We start from the raw sequence: 21213 nt of genomic DNA on the forward strand, positions 1-21213 counted from the left end.
AGCTTCTTGACCATGTACCTGAAGGACTTAGATGTAGAGAAGCGGAAATTTGATGTGAAGGTGAAAGCAAAGGCACCGTTCTCATGGTACAGCCTGCAGGGTGATGACAACCCTAAAGGCAAGAACTACAAGGGAAAAACCACCGCTTCAATTGGCCAGTCTAAAGAGCCAGTAGTGGTAGTGGCTCCTACTCAGCCTCCTTCTACCTCAGCAGTCATGCCCCCAGGTCCATCCAGTTCTACAGTTCCCGACATACCTACCACCTCTGCGTACCCTTTGACTGCCCACCGTCTGAGCCAAGCCCTCCTCAGCATCAACAACTGGATGCAGACATCTTCTTCTAAGTTGTCTGTACTTACTACTACGGTTGCATCCCATTCAGCACCTCCTCCTCCACAGGTCCCACAGTCTATTGAGGACACTCTCAAGGAGCTTCTAGACAACCAGAAGAAGCTCCTAGAGAACCAGAAATTGATCACAGAGGCCATTGATTCTCATGGGAAGGCACTTAAGGAGCTTGCAAAGGAGTCAAATAAAATGAGGAAGACTCGGGCTTCAAAGGAGTCGGTGAAGAAGCTTAGGGTAGAGGTTGACAGGCTGAAGGCGGATCAGCTGCCTTTGGATTTGTTATTGCATGACCCAGCACCCGCAGCCCAGCCCCAGCCAGAGCCGGAGTTAGAGAGGCCTCCCAAGAGGAGGAGGGTGATTCCCCGTGTAGATGACGCATTCATACAGTTGGAGGACCCGCAGGGAGATTCCTCCAGCCAGCCCCAAGAGTCAACCCAGGTCTCAGTCCAGGTCCAGGCACAGGTCCCAGCAGAGCCACAGGCCACAAGGAGCCAGTCACAGGTTCCCGAGCAGACAGAGGACCCAGGGACCCAGACTCAGGATCCCATACAGACGGAGGACCCATAGGGAGTTTCTTTTTCCTCCCTTTCTCTCTTTTTGTGCTTATTTTGGTTAGTTGGCATTGAGGAAAATGCCAGCTTTCATTTGAGGGGGTAGCCCTACTTGGATTTGGATGACTGTACATATGATAATATTTTATGCTTTCTTTCCTTTTTTATCTTTGGTATGTATATAACTTTAGCATTTCATTGCACTTTTCGTACTTTTTACTTTGGGTCTGTATATAAAGTTACCTTCTTATGTATATATTTATTCTCCCTATTGTATATTCGTCTAAATCCCCTCTTGTACATATTCATTTTACTTTCCACATTTTTTTTCCTTTCTTAGCTTCTCATTTTATGTTCATAGCTTCTTGTTTTGAGCTTTTGCAAAAAGCCTTTGGTTTTCTTAATGCCGCAGTTCTTTCCAAAGGTGGAATTTGTGTGAACCGGGTGGCTCTTCCCGATGATGGATGGCATGACAACCTTCTTAAGGGTTTGAGTCTATTTTTTTTTCTTTTTGCTTTTTAGTAGTTAGTTGGTAAGGGTGACTCAAGCAAAGCTTCACTTGGGCCTAACACATTTGTCTTTGATCCCATGGTCAAAAACAAATCGTTGTGTGGAGGATGGTGAAAGTTGTGACCTTGAGACTCTTGTGTTGGCCGATAATCATAAAGTGGTTTTTCGGAACCATTGTGTGCTCAAATCATATCTAAGGTTGTTGTGGGCCCCGAACTCCGTGTCTTTAGCAATCCCAAAGCTTGTGTGGTGAGAATTTGAATTGTAAGTCCAAGTTCCGAGCCATTGGTCTAGAACTTGCCCTGAATGTTTGTCTAGGCGAAATCCTAAGTGGAATTTGACTTGAGACGTAATTATAGACTCTCCTTGATCCGAATGGTATCTTGAACACTTCCATAGCCTACCAATAATAAAATCCCTAGTCAGCCCTTTTGAGCCTTAGACCTTTTTCTTTCAAGAACCACGCTACAAGCCTTTACCCATTCTGAATATACCCTCTCTTGGCACCCGATCTTTCCTTAGCACATGCCAAAAGTATAAGTTTGGGGGGAGAGACGAGGATTGAGACAAAGTGGTAAAAGGTACAAAATGAAGAAAAGGACAGGCAATGAAAAAGAAAGAAAATCAAAAAGATAAAAAGAATGTTCAATGTAGAAAAGAATGAAGGGATTCAATAAAAGCGAAAAATGAAAGGTGTGGAAAGTTTAGAAAGGAGAAAAGATTTGAAATGTACAAGAAAGAGTGACAGTGTGTCCCTCTAACCCCTTAGAAAGAAGTGAAATGACTTAAAAAGTCAAGTGAATGTGTGCCAAAATGAAGCAAAAGAAGTGCTAAAGGGAAGATGGAACCTACTTAGACCAAACATTTCCTACCCTACACCAAAAGCCCTCACTATTTTTCCACAAAAGCTATATTTGATCTTGAGTTGAACGAAGCTTACATTAGTGGTGACTCACATAAGGGGCAAGCATATGGTACCTAGTGCCGGACTTTTGACTTTTCCTTGAAAGAGATGAGTGTATTTCCATTAACCTTGATACTATCCTAAAGGTGAGGTTTGCTTAGGGAGAGTCGAGGATGTGTGAGTTTGGGTTCCACAATGACCGAAGTAATAGAAAGAGTTCCTTTGATGTGTTGAGTCAACTCTTGATGCTCTTGTGTCGTACTAAGATCCATGGTGTTTAAAGGAGTGGATGTTGTTAATGATTCATTTGAGTTGAGGGCAATTGTTAGTCCCAATTGATGCTAGTTGAGGTCACTTTAGGTCAGCCGAATTTTCTTGGATTTACTCTTAAGGGGTGGGTCTTATTTTGCTTGCTTGAGGACAAGCAAAAGCTTAAGTTTGGGGGAGTTGATAACTAGGGATTTTAATGCATTTTACACTCCTTCTTACTTGAGTTTTGAATAGAAATGTGTACAAAATAGTCCCAAAGGCTTACGTTTTGTACTTGATTGTAGGGTTTGATCAACAAGGTGACTATTCGTCAAAAACCAGCTCAAAAAAAGGAGTGAAACATGCACAAGTACCAAGAACAAGTTCAAGCTCAGAAAATAGGACCAATGCGGCCGCACTCCATTCTGTGCGGTCCGCAATGAAGAGATTCAAAGAGTGCTAAATTCCAGGCAGCCAAGTGATGCGGCCGTACTGCACTTTGTGCGGTCCGTATTGACTTCATTGCGGCCGCACTCGATTCTGTGCGGTCTGCAGAGCTCAACTTCAGAGAGTGTCAAATTGGAGGATTATGGCCAATGCGGTCCACGTCCATTTTGTGCGGACCGCAATAGGAGCCACCGCAGCCGCGATGCATTTTGTGCGGTCCGCGGTGGCCATGATAAGAGAGCAAGAATTCCAGCTGAAAGCACTCGATTTTGTGCGGTCCGCACTAGCCCCGCAGGGGTATTTTTGTCCAAAATTTTCGGCCTAGTATAAATAGTTTCTTTTCCCATTTTTAGGTTATCAGTTAGAATATACAGCTGAGCTGAGCTCGTGAATAGTGCTTTCTTGCCAATTGGAGTAATTTTACAATAGTTTTACCATTGAATCATCAAGTTTTAATTAGTAATTTAATTTTATGGGTTTATCTTCATCTATTTCTTTGTTTTTCTCTATTATCATGAGTAGCTAGACCCACCAGCTAGGGTTGTGGCTCAACCCTAGTGTGGGTAATTGATGGGTCTTGTGTTTTAAGGTTTAAATGTCTATGGGTGTTTGATATTTGGACTAAATTATGGTTTTATTATTGAATTAGTGGTTGCAAACACTAGTTTATGCTTTGTTGATTTTGGCTCTTCTTGAGAAAGAGAGCCTAAGTCTCTAGAATTAGTCCAACAAGGAATTGGGGCATACTCAAGAGAATTGATAGCCCCAATTAAAGGGTTAAACCGTAATACCCGACTTGAACCTCAATTGCTTGCACAAATGATCATACCCAATTGATCTTGAGAAAGTCAATTAGGGCAAAATCACTCGAACTACCGAGAGGTATAGAGTGAGTAGAATCGTGCAATGGTTATATCGTAATCCCCAAATATGACAACCTAGCCTTAGACATGAGAACCCGTTAATTATCCACCTAGGTGAAAGTCACTCCCCTAGTGCCTTTTAACTAATTAGAACATCTTCAATAGTATTCTCTTAGCTTAACGTAGCTCAATTTAGCATATTGGTGGTATAAATTTAGAAGTTAAATCAAAAACCAAAAATGTTTAGAAGTGTAATTAGGAACAATTACGCAATTCTAACTTAGATAGAAACTCAATTCCAATTTCTAGCTCCCTGTGGAAATCGATCCCGACCTTATCGGGTAAAAGCTGCTTTGACCTCTCTTGCTACTTTATAGTAGTACAGGGTTGGCCCCGATCAGCAGCCGAGGACTTGTTATACTTGTGGCGATCCGAGGCACATTGCTAGATTTTGCCCTTGAGCCTCGAGCAGTTCTCGGCATCAGGGTTCTCCAGCTATGGTTCAGGCACCGGGTGTTCCACTGCCCGCTCGTCCAGCTAGAGGTAGGGGTTAGACAGCTAGAGGTGGAGGTCGAGGTGTTAGAGGTGGAGGTCATGCCGTTAGAGGTGGAGGTCAGGCCGCTAGAGGTGGAGGCCAGCCAGTAGGAGGCCGTCCCGGGGATGTAGTTCAGAGTGGTGGGGCCCAGCCCCAATTTTATGCTTTCCCAGCCAGGCCTGAGGTTGAGGCATCCGATACCGTTATCTCAGGTACGATTTCAGTATGCAGTAGAGATGCTTCAGTTTTTTTTTGATCCAGGGTCTACATACTCCTATGTGTCATCTTATTTTGCTACGTATTTGGTTGTGCCTTGTGATTCTTTGAGTGCTCCTGTATATGTTTCCACACCGGTGGGTGACTCCATTGTTGTAGATCGTGTCTATCGCTCGTGTGTGGTTATTATTGGGGGTCTTGAGACCCGTGTACATCTCTTACTTCTGGATATGGTTGATTTTGATATCATATTGGGGATGGATTAGGTGTCACCTTATCATCCCATATTGGATTGTCACGCCAAGACCGTAAACTTAGCCTTGCCGGGGTTGCCTCGATTGGAGTGGAGAGGGATTCCTGGTTATTCTACCAGTAGGTTTCGTTTCTTATATGAAGGCTCGGCGTATAGTCGAGAAGGGGTGTTTGGCTTACTTGGCATATGTGCGTGATTCTAGTGCTGAGATTCCTTCTATGGATTCCGTGCCAGTTGTTCGTGAGTTTCCAGAGGTATTTCCTGCAGACCTACTGAGGATGCCGCCCGATAGGGATATTGACTTTTGCATTGATTTGGCTCCGGGCACTCAGCCCATTTCTATTCCACCATATTGTATGGCCCCTCCAGAGTTGAAGGAGTTGAAAGAACAGTTGCAGGACTTGCTTGATAAGGGCTTCATTAGACCTAGTGTCTCGCCCTGGGGTGCGCCGGTATTGTTTGTTAAGAAGAAGGATGGATCGATGAGAAAGTGTATTGATTATCGGCAGTTGAACAAGGTCACATCAAGAACAAATATCCATTGCCGAGAATTGATGATTTGTTTGACCAGCTTCAGGGTGCCAAAGTGTTTTCAAAGATTGATTTGAGATCTGGCTACCATCACTTGAGGATTAAGGCATTCGATGTCCCTAAGATAGCTTTTCGCACTCGGTACGGGCATTACGAGTTTCTAGTGATGTCATTTGGGTTGACAAATGCGCTAGCAGCGTTCATGGATCTGATGAACCGAGTGTTCAGGCCGTATCTGGATTCCTTCATAATCGTCTTCATTAACAATATTTTGATCTACTCCCGCAGCCGAGAGGAGCATGAGCAGCATCTTCGAGTCGTTCTTCAGACTCTGAGAGACAGTCAGTTGTATGCTAAGTCTTCGAAGTGCGAGTTTTGGTTGAGTTCAGTTGCATTCTTGGGCCATGTCGTATCAGCAGAGGGTATTCAAGTGGATCCGAAGAAGATAGAGGCAGTCAAGAACTGGCCTCGACCCACATCAGCTATAGAGATCCGGAGTTTCTTATGTTTGGCGGGTTATTACCGTCAGTTTGTGGAGGGGTTTTCATCTATAGCAGCCCCGATGACCAGGTTGACCCAGAAGGGTGCCCAATTCAGGTGGTCGAGCGAGTGTGAGGTGAGCTTTCAAAAGCTCAAGACAGCTTTGACTACGTCACCAGTGTTGGTTTTGCCCACAGGTTCAGGGCCATATATCGTTTATTGTGACGCATCTCGTATTGTACTTGGTGCGATGTTGATGCAGAATGGCAAGGTTATAGCATATGCTTTGGGGCAGTTGAAGATTCACGAGAAGAATTATCCAGTTCATGATTTGGAGCTAGCAGCCATTGTTCACGCGCTGAAGATCTAGAGGCACTACTTATATGGCGTGTCATGTGAAGTGTTCACGGATCATAAGAGTTTGGAATATTTGTTCAAGCAGAAGGAGCCTAATTTGAGGTAGAGAAGGTGGTTGGAGCTACTAAAAGACTATGACATCACCATTTTGTATCATTCGGGGAAGGCCAATATAGTGGTCGACGCTTTGAGTAGGAAGTCAGCCAGTATGGGCAGCCTTGCGTATATTCCGGTCGGTGAGAGACCGCTTGCTTTGGATGTTCAGGCTTTAGCCAATCAGTTCGTGAGGTGGATGTTTCTGAGCCCAGTCGTGTTCTAGCTTGCACAGTCGCTCAGTCTTAATTATTTGAGTGTATCAGGGATCGGCAGTATGATGACCCTCATTTGCTTGTCCTTAGGGACACAGTGCGGCACGGTGGTGCCAAGCAGGTTACAGTTGGTGATGATGGAGTTTTGAGGATGCAGGGACGAGTTTGTGTGCCTAATGTGGATGGACTTCGAGAGTTGATTCTAGAGGAGGCCCATAGTTCTCGGTAGTCTATTCATCCGGGCGCCGCTAAGATGTATCAGGACTTGCGGCAGCATTATTGGTGGAGGAGGATGAAGAAGGATATTGTTGCCTACGTAGCTCGGTGTTTGAATTGTCAGCAGGTAAAGTAATAACATCAGAGACTTGGTGGTTTGCTTCAGAAGATTGAGATTCCCTAGTGGAAGTGGGAGTGTATCACTACTTCGTTGTTGGACTCCCACGGACTCAGAGGAAGTTCAACGCGATTTGGGTTATTGTTGATAGGCTGACCAAGTCAGCGTATTTCATTACTATGGCAGTCTCCTATATTTCAGAGTAATAAGCTGAGATCTATATCCGGAAGATTGTTTGTCTTCATGGTGTGCCCGTGTCTATTATTTCTTATCGAGGTTCGCAGTTTACCTCGCAATTCTGGAGGGCAGTTCAGCGTGAGTTGGGTACTCGGGTCTAGTTGAGCACAGCATTTCGTCCTCAGACGGACGGACAGTCCGAGCGTACTATCCAGATTTTGGAGGATATGCTCCGAGCATGTGTTATTGACTTTGGAGGTTCGTGGGATCAGTTCTTTCCATTAGCGGAGTTTGCCTACAATAACAGCTATCAGTCGAGCATCCAGTTGGCTCCCTATGAGGCATTTATACGGTAGACGGTGTCGATCGCCAGTTGGGTGGTTTGAGCCGGGGGAGGCTCGGTTGTTGGGTACGGATTTGGTACAGGATGCCTTGGACAAGGTCAAGATCATTCGGGATAGGCTTCGTACAGCTCAATCCAGGCAAAAGAGTTCTGCCGACCGCAAGGTTCGTGATGTGGCATTCATGGTCGGAGAGCGAGTGTTGCTTCGGGTGTCGCCCATGAAGGGCGTGATGAGATTTGGAAAGAAGGGCAAGCTAATCCCTAGGTTCATCGGTCCTTTTGAGATTCTTGATCGAGTGGGAGAGGTGGCTAACAGACTTGCGTTGCCGCAGAGTTTATCAGCTGTGCATCCAGTGTTTCATGTGTCCATGCATCGGAAGTATAACGGTGATCCATCCCACGTGTTAGACTTCATCACTATCGAGTTGGACAAGGACTTGACTTATGAGGAGGAGCCGGTAGCTATTCTAGATCGGCAGGTTCGTCAGTTGAGAATGAAGAATTTCCCTTCAGTTCATGTGCAGTGGAAAGGTCATCCTGTTGAGGCTGCGCCCTGGGAGTCCGAGTCCGATATGTGGAGCCGATATCCCCATCTTTTCCCCGACTCAGGTACTTTTCTATGTCCGTTTGAGGACGAACGATTGTTTTAGAGGTGGAGAATATGATGACCCAAAAGGTCATCTCGTGTTTTAGAAGTCAAATCTATGTTCGAGGCCTTAAAAACCTCCTTTTATTTCACCTCAATTTACGTGCGCAGTCCGGGCGTGTATCCGGAAAGCCCTTATGTGAAAATTTGAGAAAAATGCTAAGTTTTGCCTTTAAAATAGAATTAAGTTGACTTCGATCAACATTTTGGGTAAACAGACCCGGACCTGTGTTCCAACGGTCCGGTTGGGTCCGTAGTAAAATATGGGACTTGGGCATATGCCCGAAATCGAATTCCGAGGTCCCTAGCCCGAGGAATGAATTTTTAAAGAAAATTATTTGCTAGAAAATATAAAGACTTTTGAAAATGAAATGGTGTGTGTTCTTGATAGTAGCGGGCCCGTATTTTGGTTCCGGAGCCCGGTACAGGTTTAAAATAACATTTAAGTCGAACCATTGAAATGGTGTAAGAATCGGAGTTGATTTGATATAAATCGGACCCATAGTTGAGAAAATGGAAATTTCAATATTCTTGAGAATTTTATGAATTTTGGTGCTAAATTCGTAGTTGTTGATGTTATTTTGATGATTTAATTGCACGAGCAAGTCCGTATGATGTTTTTAGACTTGCGTGCATATTTGGTTTGGAGCCCCGAGTGCTCGGGTGAGTTTTGGATAGGCCACAGAGTGAACTTGGACTTAGAGAAATAGCTGTTGCAGGTTCAGTTGTATTGCAGGCTCTGATCTCGCAATTGCAAGGTCAGGTATCGCGATTGCGAGCCTAACAGGCTTGGAAATTGCGAGGACTTCATCGCAATTGCGAAGAAGTCAGGCCAGCACTTGATCGCATTTGCGATCCCCCCCCCCCCCTTCGCAATTGCGAAGTCATCAGGGAGGGTCAGTTATCGTAATTGCGACAAATTGCTCGTAATTGCGAGACGAGCAGACAATGCAAAAGGTTCGCAAATGCGATGCCTGTTTCGCATTTGTGAGTTTCGCAATTGCAAAGCTTCTGTCGCAATTGCGACATCTGCGACCTGTTAAGTGGGATTTTGACGGGATTTTTCATCATTTTACAACTTTCACAAACCCTAAACATCCTTAGGCGATTTTTCAAAGGCTCAAACTCCTCCAAATCATAAGTAAGTGGTTTCTAACTCATCTTTTTCAATCTAATTCATCTTTTTTACATAATTCACTTCAAAATCTAAGGTTTTTCATGGGAAATTGAGTGTTTTTGGGTAGAAGTTAGGATTTTCGAATTTTGGGGATTTGGACCTCAATTTGAGGTCGAATTTCAAAACTAATTGCATATTTGAGTTCGTGGGTGATCGGATTTTGATTCGAACTTCGAGTTTTGACCAAGTGGGCCCGGGGTCGGTTTTTTACTTTTTGGGAAAATCATTGGGAAATCTATTTTCATGCATCAGAATTGGTTCATTTAGCATTTATTGATGTTATTAAGTAAATTATGACTAGATACAAGCGGATTGGAAATGGAACCAAGAGGTAAAGCGGTAATTGAGGCTTGATTTTTGTCCGTGGAACTGAGGTAAGTGTTTGGTCTAACCTTAGCTTGAGGGAATAGGAGTTGTGGTCTTAATTGGTACGTGTTAGTGTTGCGTACAACGTATAGGCATGGTAACGAGTATCTATACGTTGGTGTCAAGCATGCTCGTGAGTCGTATACCATGATTGTTGTGACTCTATTGTGTATTGCCCATGCTTAGGTTGATGATTATAAATGTTGAACATAATTCATGTTAAATCCTTGGTAATTGACCATTGTTGAGTATTGGCTCAAGTTGGGATTTGTTTTTGTGAAGTAAACGTTGGAACGAAATTGGTTATAGCTGATTCCCTTGGAGGGATGTTATTGTTCATATTGTTGATTCCCTTGCCGGGAGGTTATTGTTTATATTGTTGATTCCCTTGCCGGGACGTATTGTTTCTATTGTTTAAGTGAGAAAGAGTGTAAAGCACGAAGGGTGATGTCGTGCATGATATTGTAAGTGAGTATTAAAGCACGAAGGGTGATGTCGTGCCGATATTGTGAGAGTTCATGCACGAAGGGTGATGCCGTGCCATGATTATGAGAGTAAAAGCTTGAAGGGTGATGCCATGCCGATATTGTGAGAGTTAATGTACGAAGGGTGATGTCGTACCATGATTATGAGAGTTGATGCACGAAGGGTGATGCCGTGCCGATTCTGTTGATTTTTATGGTGAGGACGAGAGTAAAAGCACGAAGGGTGATATCGTGCATGTGTTACTGTTATCCTTATTCTTGTTGATATCATTACGGTGTTCTTTATGTTTCTCTACTGAATATCTGTTAAGTATTTGATATTCCCCGCAGCATGCTTCCCTTCCCATCTTATTCTGTTAATTCCTGTTTTTATTATCCGTTTGTATATGCTTTGACTGCACAGATTTATATGGTTGTCGTGTCCTAGCCTCGTCACTACTTCGCCGAGGTTAGGCTCGACACTTACCAGTACATGGGGTCGGTTGTACTGATACTACACTCTGCACTTTCTGTGCAGATTTCGGTGCTGGACCTCGTGAGTAGATCGTGGGTTGCTACCTTCAGTCCATAGGAGACCCGAGGTAGATCTGCCGGCGTTCGCAAACTTCGGAGTCCCCTTCCTTATGTTTTGATATACTGTCTCTTTTCATTTCGAGAACAGTTGTACTTTTCTTTCTAGACCAGTGTTTGTAGACATCGTAGATGTTCGTGAAATTGTGACACCAGATTCTTGGGTAGACTTGTACTGGAGTATTGATTTTGTTATAACACTTCCGCGCTTTATATCTGTTAAGTTTTAGTTACTGTTGTGAGCACGTGATTTTTGCCACGCTTAAATTACTCCTATAAAATTCCTTAGAATTAGGATTTTTCTTTATTATTTGAATTTCTAGAAATTAATTGCATGATTTTGTGTCTTGTTTGCATTTTTGTGTGCATTTTAGTTGCCATAATTCACAATAAAGGTACAAAAGTAGTGCATTTGCATTTAGAATTCGATTTTATATTTTTAAGTTTACTAGTTAATTAACATTACAAGAAAATGGAAGAAAATAACCAAAAATAGTCCATTTTTACTTTTTTACTTTTACTTTTGATTTTTCTTTAGTTTTCTCTTATCTTTAGGATTTAGTTAATTTTTGAAATTTAATTAGTTTAATTTTAGAGTTAAATCAGGTCTTTTAATTAATTTTGTATTTCTACAAAAAAATCAAAAAAAAAATGAATGAAAAAATAAAGAGAAAATTAAAAGAAAATAGGAGTCTTAATAAAGACCCAGGTTTTGGGCCATTTTTTTTAATACATCAGCAGCCCAAATGAGCAAAACCCATCTCAAAACCAAGCCCCAAACACCCCAACCAGGTCCAAACCCCTTTCCCACCTAAACGACGTCGTTTTGGTGGGATTTAATCAGGACCGTCGAGGTTGCTTGATCGGACGGTCCTGAAGCCCACCTCATTAAGTATTTAAGTGTCCAAACGTTACCACCCCCCCTCAGACCCCCCTACCCTTCGTCTCTCTCACACCCTAATATAGAGACTCTGACGCCGCCGTCCGCCGGCGACCGAAAATCGCCTCCGCCGGCGGCTGGTCTCCATCTCCACCCAAAAATACACCCCAGAATCGTCTTCTTCTCCCCATTTCAACTTCACAACTCCCTTCCCTCAAAACTTGGTCCATCGTCTCGAATTTCAAATCGAAAATTCCGGCCAAAACACAAAGTCATCCAAACTTCACCAAATTTACACCATATGTTCTCCCCAAGGCCTTCTTTCCAAACCCCTAACCCCGTCCCTCGAATCCCCTCTGAACTCCTCGAATCTCCGGTCAAAGTTCCGGCCAAAATCCTAAACTCCCCAAATCTCACCAAATTCACACCATGGGACCTCCTCACTTCCCTCATGACGAATCCGTCACCAGAAGCACTCGAATCTCGCGGGAGTTGGTTGAATTTTGAATCGACGAGGCGGTAGAACCCTAGAGTCATATCAGTGAGTTTGTTCCAATTTTGTTTCTGTTTTTCTTTTTTTTCTCGTGTTGTTCTGAAGTAATTCCATAATTGTTCTTGCTCCATGATTAGTTGATAACATGAAACTGTTTTTCAATTTTGTCATTACTTTAGGTATAGTTTTTATTCAAATGCCCTAAGTTTAGTTTAAGTTCTTTCTTGGTTGTTCGTCAGTAGGGTTTCATTTTATTCATGTCAATTGATGCGGTGTTGTTTTAGTTTGTTATCTTTGTTCTATGGATTCGATTGGGTAATTCATAATGACTCTAGGATTTCAATTTGATTTCTGTTCTGATTATTGAATTTGTTTCGATTCTTTTGATCTGATTTGGTTTGAGTTTGAACGTTTACTGAGTTTGACGATTAGAAGCAATATTATTCTTTTAAGTTTTGTGTTTGGTATTAATCTGACTCTGGCTTGAATCTAGTTTAGTGTTTAGTATTAATTAGAAGCTATTCTCAGTTCGATTAATTAGTTCAATTATTTTCTTAATTAGTAATGTTTGGTTATAGCTGAATAGCCTAGACTATTACTTAGTCAATTGGTTAGTAAAAGGGGCTGGGGTTTGTTTAGGCTAGTCTAGTAAATTTCAGAATAATTGAAGGGCAGAGCAGGTATTCCTAGATAAAAACTGATGTTGTAGGTGAATCTAGAACCTTCTAAGGTCTTCTAAAATGGGACTCAAGTTAGAATATCAATAACTTTAGTGCAGTAACTTGAAAAACAAGTCAATAAAAAGGGACTAAAGGGTAAAACTGAAAATCTGAGGGCTGCCCTCACCTTTGCCTATAAAAAGGGCAGTACCCCTGCCTTGCAGAACAAGTTAGAGAGAGCTCCCAAAATCTGAAAGTTCAAAATTCAAACACAGAGCTTAGAGAAATCGGAAAATTTCAAAACAAAAAAAAAACAAAACAAAAATTCAAATCAGAATTATTATTCCATTGAATTTCCTAGAGTGATCTTAGATTCCCAATTTTGAATTAGCATTCCAGCTAATCTAAAGTTGAAAATGGCCTGAGTCTTCTTCATGTTTTAGTAGCTGAGGTTCAGAAGTTCCTAGGGTGGTTTTCGAGTTGTTTTTGGTTCATTCAAGGTGTTTCTGGTTTGTTTACTGGTGTTTGTTGCCTGAAATTACTCCTTGGATGATTTGATACCATTTCCTGGGTGTGGAATTCGTTTGAAATTACTGCTGCTGGTTGTTTCCTGCTACTGCTCTCATTCGCTACCTCCTGACTTGAATTTCCATTTGTTTTGGCCATATCCAGGTACATTTCTAACCTCAAGTATTGTATGAAGACTGGATCCATATGTATGAACGCATTTGAAGAGAAATATAGAATAACTCCTTGTTCTTCGCGTGAATCTGTTCTGGTCTATATACTTAGACATTTGTTCAATAGTGTTATTTTAGACTATTTGTCTATTTTGTATTAACCTAGACTATGGACTGTATAATTAGGACTTTTTGGACTGTTAATAGACTGTTGGATTGTTGAACTTTCGGTCAGTCATTAGCCTTAGTAATTTCATTTTTGTGATTAGTTTAGTCATTAGCCTTAGTAATAGAACGAAACTGATTCTAGATCTTCATTTGTAGTTAATCATCAGACACTCGAATTATTGTGAATAGTTAGCAAATGTCAGCTGTAGTATGAATTAATTCAGATTTGTTAAGTTACCGATTAGAGAATTGAATTTAAACTAGGCTGCATGCTTATTAGTGTAAGATCGGGCGTTTTTGGCTTAAATTACATTGGATAATTCGTTGTTCATTTACAGGCCCAAATTCATACATAAAAATCATCATAATGTGTTGATTTAAACTGATTTGGCTTTGGAATTTCTAATTTAACACATTTGCTTAATTGTGTGAGTTGCATATTCATGTAATAATTGGTTTCGAAGTTATTTGATAAAAATCAACATCTGGAATTTAAATCAGCCTTCTATTCGAGCTGCTGTGAATTAAAATTAACAGCTGAAGATCCATACAGGGGTCAATATTTGGTTGTGGGCTCAGGAAGGCCAAAACCTAGCAGCTTCCTATTTGATTAAGTTTGGGCCTAAAATTTGTTGTCTAAATGCCCAAATGCGAAAATCTGATCATGTTTCCACATTACTGGACTGACTTTGGAGGCCCAAAAGAATGCTGAAGATTTAAAGTCACTTTAGAGTTATGGGATCAATTTTATGATATAGGCTTTGGGCCTTCTAGTTAAGTAGCATGCTTGAATTAAGAGGTTTGCCTCTTGTTCAAGTGTGGACTTGAACTTGAGGCCCAAATTCCTTGGTCACTTTAAATAATAGCATTGATAATATTAATTAATTAGGGCCCTTTAGAGACAAATCCGATAGAGAATCATAGTTTGCTCTAGGATGGCTTTTAAATAATAAAATGAGGTGAGCCACGCCAAATAAAATGCATAAATTGCGTGGCCCTCTTTAATTGTTTATATTAAAATACTTAGAATTCAGGGCGGGCCGTTTAGCGAACTTCACGGCCTCCCGCAAAGATAATAACACGTTAGTCGCTTTAGGCGCGTCTTTAATAATTTTACCTTCCTAAATTCGGGTGTGCATTTCATGTGACCCAAATCCAAATCCCAAAACGTTGAATAAAATGTGTCGAGGATCCTGGTGCATTTCATGTGACGTGATCCAAAAACATGTTTTAAACGACGTTCAATTTCCTAAAATTTAACTAAAAGCGGTAAATAATTCTAAAATTGCACTATAGGATGACATGTATAAAAATCAGATTTCAGCCATTTATAATAATTTAAGCGACCGTGCTAGAACCACGGGATCCGGGGGTACCTAACACCTTCCCTCGGGTCAACAGAATTCCTTATTCAGAATTTCTGGTTCGCAGACTCCAAATGGGAAGTCGATAATTTTCCTCGATTTGGGATTAAGCTAAACCGGTGACTTGGGACACCAAAAGTCAATCCTTTCCCAAGTGGCGACTCTAAAAAACAAACAAATAATCGCATTTCGAATAATGTCACTTTAAATGAAAGAACTCCCTTATACATTATCCTTCGGGGTAGGCGTGTAAAAAGGAGGTGTGGCAGGTTCTTATTTGAAGCTGAAATTTAAAAGCTTAGAGGGAAAGCAGTGAAGAGACCACCTTCACTTGGTTTAAGCATTGCCAAGTTTGCTGGGATGAGTCATTTGGCTAGAGTTTCTATACGGATTCCATCATTTGTGTGAATTAGCTGTGCAGGGATGATATGCTGAACTGGAGGGCACATATTTTGTCTCCGTGTCATTGACGTAAGCTCACACAATTCATATAGTCTCATCATTTTCCCTCTTAAAAGTAGCACGATAAATCTATGAATAACCTGATTTAGAGAATTTGTTTCCTACCTATAAAAATATATCGATAGCCTATTTTACTAGAAATACACGATATTATTGCCAATGAAATTCAAAGCGGCATTTAAAGTACGTGCGTTGCGCGTGTATGCCGTATCAGTAAGAACAAACTTTTTGAAAATAACATCGATAATACCCAAAAGATGTGATTGAATTATAAAATAAAATAACAAAAAAGGAAATTCCTAATTGATAAATGGTGCTCATGTTTAGAAATTTGAATTTACTCCCATGGTTCTTCGCCTAGTTTGCTCCTATCATTTGATTTTATCAAATAAGCTCTTATCCTTCGTCCGTTAGCTCTATGCTTTTATCTTTTAAATTCTTGTCATTCCAAATAAAATTTATATAAGGACTCACGGTGTTTAAATTCAAACAGAAAACTTCTTGTTGATAGTATCAGTTTCGGCTTATTGTGTAAATTGCACAACTGAATAATCAGAATTGATCAAGTTGAAAAGAAATTCCTAAAAAATCAAATGAAATTAACAATTGTAGATATTGAATACAAGAAACATGTCATTTGACAAAGTGTTAATGATTGAAAAACTTATTTTGAGTGGAAGGGATAATCTCAAAATGATGAAATAAAATTCAAGGAAGAGACAAAATAATGAAATGATATTCATAATGAGAAGAGCTGTCAAGAATTACAAAATAACAAAATTCTTATCTTGAAAAGACTACCTAACTTACGTAAGATAACTTTCCTAACATTCTACAACTACCGTTTTATATGCACAAATAGCTACTGAGAATAGGGGTGTATATAGGTTGGATTGGTTCGGGTTTTGTAATTACTAAATCAAATTAATTGTGTTGGGTTATTAAATTTAAAGATCAAACCAAACCAATAAATTCGGGTTTTTCAATCTCGGTTTTTCTCAGGTTTTCGGGTTATTCGGGTTTTTTCGATTTTTCCTGCGGTAAAATCTTCAGCACAAAACATATAACTTGTGCTCCAAATATTTCTTTAATCGTAGTAAGATACAACTATATAAGGTATTTTCCAAGAAAATAATACAAAATATGAGATGTGTCATGGCAATATCCTAAAATATTCAACAATAAAGACAATTAATCACGTAATATAAATATTGCTAACTAAAAAACCATAATAAAAATTAACATAATCTAAAAGTACTTAGTCATGCTAAAATAAGTAGACTAATAAGGGAGTATTAATTACATGACTAAACGCAAAAAAAAAAAAGTTATGCATTTTTATCTAAAACATTGCAAAACAAAAAATATATATTCAACAATTGTCATTCCTAGTATTAAATTGAATGTCTTTGTTAGCATTATTATTGATTTGATTTTGGTTTAGGCTTTTGTTAGCATTATTTGAGTTACTAATATTAATGACTATAAAACTTATTGGAACATTCAAAATTTCTATGTCCAACCTTACAATAATATTATAAAAGATAAAATTATGAAAAAGTTTAAGAAATATTTATAAATTATATTACAATAAGTATATTTATATATGAAATATATCTAAAATTTCTATATATGTATTGTCGGGTTGGTTTGGTTTCGGTTTGGCTTTCTTTAGTTAAAACCAAACCAGACCAATTATGGTCGTTTTTTCTTTCCAACACCAAACAAATCAAACCGAATCATAGTCGATTTTTTTTCTCGATTTAATTTGGATAATCGGGTTGGTGCGGTTTGTCAGTTTTCTTTGTACACCCCTAATTGAGAGAAAGCTAATAAGGTCTTTCTAAGTTAGTTAATATATAAAAATGACGGGGAGTCATTTGTTGAAAGATAGAATACTTGAAAGTCGCTTAAATTAACTTGATACTTTTATTTAGTGTAGATATAAATTTTATAGTCATATACAATGATTTATTTGTTACAATTATGTATTCCTTCTTACTACATTTTAGTTTACAATGCACATTTACTCCAACTTAATTATATTCAGTAAAATATATTGTATCTTTTTTTAAAATTTTATTGTATTTATTTTTTACTTTCTAAAAATATATTTATACACAATTTATGTAGTAGAGCTTGTATTGCTACGGTTGGCGGCGTAGAATGCACTTCAATAGGATTACACATTTTAATAAGATTTGTAATTAATGTCTTGTGAGTTGTAACTATTGAAAAATGCACTTCAATAGGGCATTATGTTTCATAATGCCCTATTGAAATATATTTAAACGCCCTGAATATTATGCGTCTTGCCATTTTCTTGAGCGTGACGACAAGTTGGTTTCAAACTTAAGAAACGCAAAGCCCCTGCATTAAGATCAACTTTGGTGTATATATTTGTTTGCAATTTGAATGTGTGTGTTTGTTTTGGTTTGAAATTTAATGACAATTTAGTGAATCAATTGGAAAAGGAAAAAATTGATAGACATTCAATTGTGCAGACCATTTTATAGAACGAATATGTATTATGTTTCTTGCCTTTTCTTGCATTACAAAATTTGTACTTAAATTTTTTTGGAATGAATTATAGTTATATATGTTTTATAGTTTGAAATAAAGAGATGATTTATTTAAGGTGTAATATTAATTGAATAGTTCATATGAGGAAAGATTTAATAACCACAATTTTAGTTGATTTTAAAATCCTAAATATTAGGAGAGTAATCAAATTACAAATTTGTCCAATATAAAATCTATTTTTAAATGATAAAAAGGGCGAACGTCATTGCCAAGGAATTTCGTATTTTAATATAATATAAAAAAATGTTCCAAGATAGAACTAATTAATCTTTCTAAAGAGGAAGCGATTGGAATGAAATGAGTCCAAATGTAGATCTCAGCTAGATTGTGATTGATGTATAGTTGTTGTGAACTGAAGTTGCAATTTCACCTCATATTATTTAAAAGTAAGTCTCATCGTCCTCAATCCTAACAAAGACTCTTTGCATCCCGAAAGAAATAAGCGTGCGCGCGCAACCCCCCCTTCGATTGGTTCTTTTCTGACCCCCATCCAAGAAAGAAACAAACATTTCACAACCAATCAATTCTAGTAAAAATTAGGTGAAAGGATTTTCCATTTAAATGTGGAAGGAATTCAGCATTCTCATTTTTCTTGCATAGACGGGTTGCAACATAATTCGGTGGAATAAAAACATGTCCATGCTCCCTCCTATTTCTTGCATTAGGTGACATGATACTAGTGCCGTTACCACAAATATGAATTCCTTTGAAGTGGTCTGGAGACCTATTCTACAAGGTGCTCCTACGTAAACACTTCCAATTTTACTCTTTTTGCCCCTTCCCTTCTTAATTCGTTATTAAATTTAATATAGAAGATTAATGAATTTTGAAGTGTCACTTAACCTGCGTTTGTGTTTAAGACTTTTTATTTTTAAATTTTAATTTTTTTGATTGAAAAAAAAAAGGCGTGTATACAGTTAAAACCGGGCCTACCCGATTTCACTAATTGACCGGGACCAGGGGAATGGATCGAGGATCGGCCCCGTAGTATATCAGACTGAGGTATGAGAATAAGACACCGAGTTGGGGATTCGAAGTACCTGTCGAGGTCGAGACCAGTGATGATCGAGGCCCAACAAGACAGGCATCGAGCGAGACCGAAGATAGCATAACAACGGAAAGGCGAGATATCCGTGACTGACCGAGAATCATGGCGGAAATCTCAAAACGGATCAAATCAAGAGCGGTTATTTAGCCTATCATGGGATTCACTTCTGTAATTAGAATTGTACCATAAATAGGATCCCTCTACTATATAAAGAGGGGTCTAATCATTCTGTAATGATCTTACATTCACGCTCAAAGCAATACAATACTCTTTTCTGATTTACTCTCTTGTTCATCAGTTTGTCTCATAACTCTACTCTCACTCACTCAGTTCGAGGACAACCTAGCTCGAGGGCTGAATTGCATTTCAATACTGGTTTGCTTTACGTTGTTGTTTATTTCTACTATTAATTATCATATTTATCAATTGGTGCTAGGTGAAGTTACATATCCTTAAAACCACTTATAAGTTTAATTGTTAGCCGATTTTAAGGGTAAACAGTTTGACGCTCACCGTGAGGCTAAGGATAATAGTGATTGCCTGGTATTAATTCTCATAACACACACTACTTTTTGCTAGTTCTCGTAAGAGTCTTTGATTTCAGGATCAACATGTCAAACTCTCAAGTAGTACCCACTCACACAGACAACGACCTTGGTCTTCATGGAGAAAACGAAAACATAGCCGCCCCAGGAAACGGAGTACCTCCAGTCAACCCCGATGGACTGCTGGCCATAGACCCAGTCGATGTCAACTCCCATATTTCTATTAATGGGAATTTGGGCATCGACCCTAAAAATAGTGTCCGTAGAGATGCTTGGACAGCCGATCAGAACGCACAGAGTGGTGAAGAAAGCGGAATTAGCCTTCGAATGATATTTGAGATGTTGTAGAATCAACATGCTGTAATAGCACAACTCCAAAATCAGAATCGTGCACCAAGCAGGATCGAGCTCGAGCCATCACTAGAACTTGTTCATAGAGCTGAATCGGTGCTAAAGAGATCGAATGAAGGAGAATCGGAGACTAATCCCGCTATCGTAAAAATGCTCGAGGAACTGACAAAGCGGATCGAGACAGGGGAAAAGAAGATCGAGGAAAATAATAAAAGGTGGAAACTTATAACTCCAGGGTCGACCAAATCCCAGGTGAACCACCGGTATTGAAAGGACTTGATTCCAAAATGTTTGTCCAAAAAGCTCCCCCCACCCCCCAAAAGCGACTCCGAAGCCAATCCCAAAGAAGTTCCGTATGCCCGAGATTCCGAAGTATAACAGGACGACAGATTCAAACGAACACGTCACCTCTTATACGTGCGCCATTAAGAGAAATGACTTGGAAGATGATGAAATTGAATCCGTGTTGCCGAAGAAATTTTGAGAAACTTTATCAAAGGGTGCTATGATATGGTATCATAATATACCACCTAACTCTATTGATTCATTTGCTATGCATTCATATTCCTTTGTAAAGGCACACGCTGGAGCCATTAAGGTTGCAACTAGAAAGTCGGACCTATTCAAGGTAGGAAAAAAGACAAAACGAGATTCTCAGGGAATTCGTATCTCGATTTCAAATGGAAAGGATGGAATTACCACCGGTCACTGACGATTGGGCTGTTCAAGCCTTCACTCAAGCTCTCGATGAACGGAGTTCCATAGCTTCGCAATAATTAAAGCAGATTTTGATCGAATATCCAGCCGTCACTTGGTCCGATGTACATAATCGATATTAGTCGAAGACTAGGGTCGAAGATGATCAACTAGGGACTTCGATTGGTTCGTTTTATCCCAGCAGGCCCGTAGATAGAGTTAAAGGGGATGTCGATCGGGAACCACGATCGAACAGAGACCGATATCAGCCATACAAGGAGAGATCGGAGAAATAACGGGTCTGGACACAACCCCGTTCAGAATGATAGAAGAAATGATCGGGGACAGAGTTCCTGAGGACTCATGAGCAAGAGTTGTTTCGATAGGGATGCCAGGTCCAAAGAAGCAGCTCGGTTGTCAGAATATAACTTTAGCATAGATGCTTCTGCCATAATATCGGCCATTGGGCGTATCAAAGATACCAAATAGCCTCGACCTCTACAGACCGATCCGGCCCAGAGAAATCCAAACCAAATATGAAAGTATCATGGCACCCATGGCCATAAAATAGAAGATTGCAGACACCTAAGAGAGTAAGTAGCCCGTTAATGAACGAGGGGAACCTTCGAGAATT

The sequence above is a fragment of the Nicotiana attenuata genome, chromosome 10 (assembly GCF_001879085.1).
Source record: "Nicotiana attenuata strain UT chromosome 10, NIATTr2, whole genome shotgun sequence".
Lineage (NCBI taxonomy): Eukaryota > Viridiplantae > Streptophyta > Magnoliopsida > Solanales > Solanaceae > Nicotiana > Nicotiana attenuata.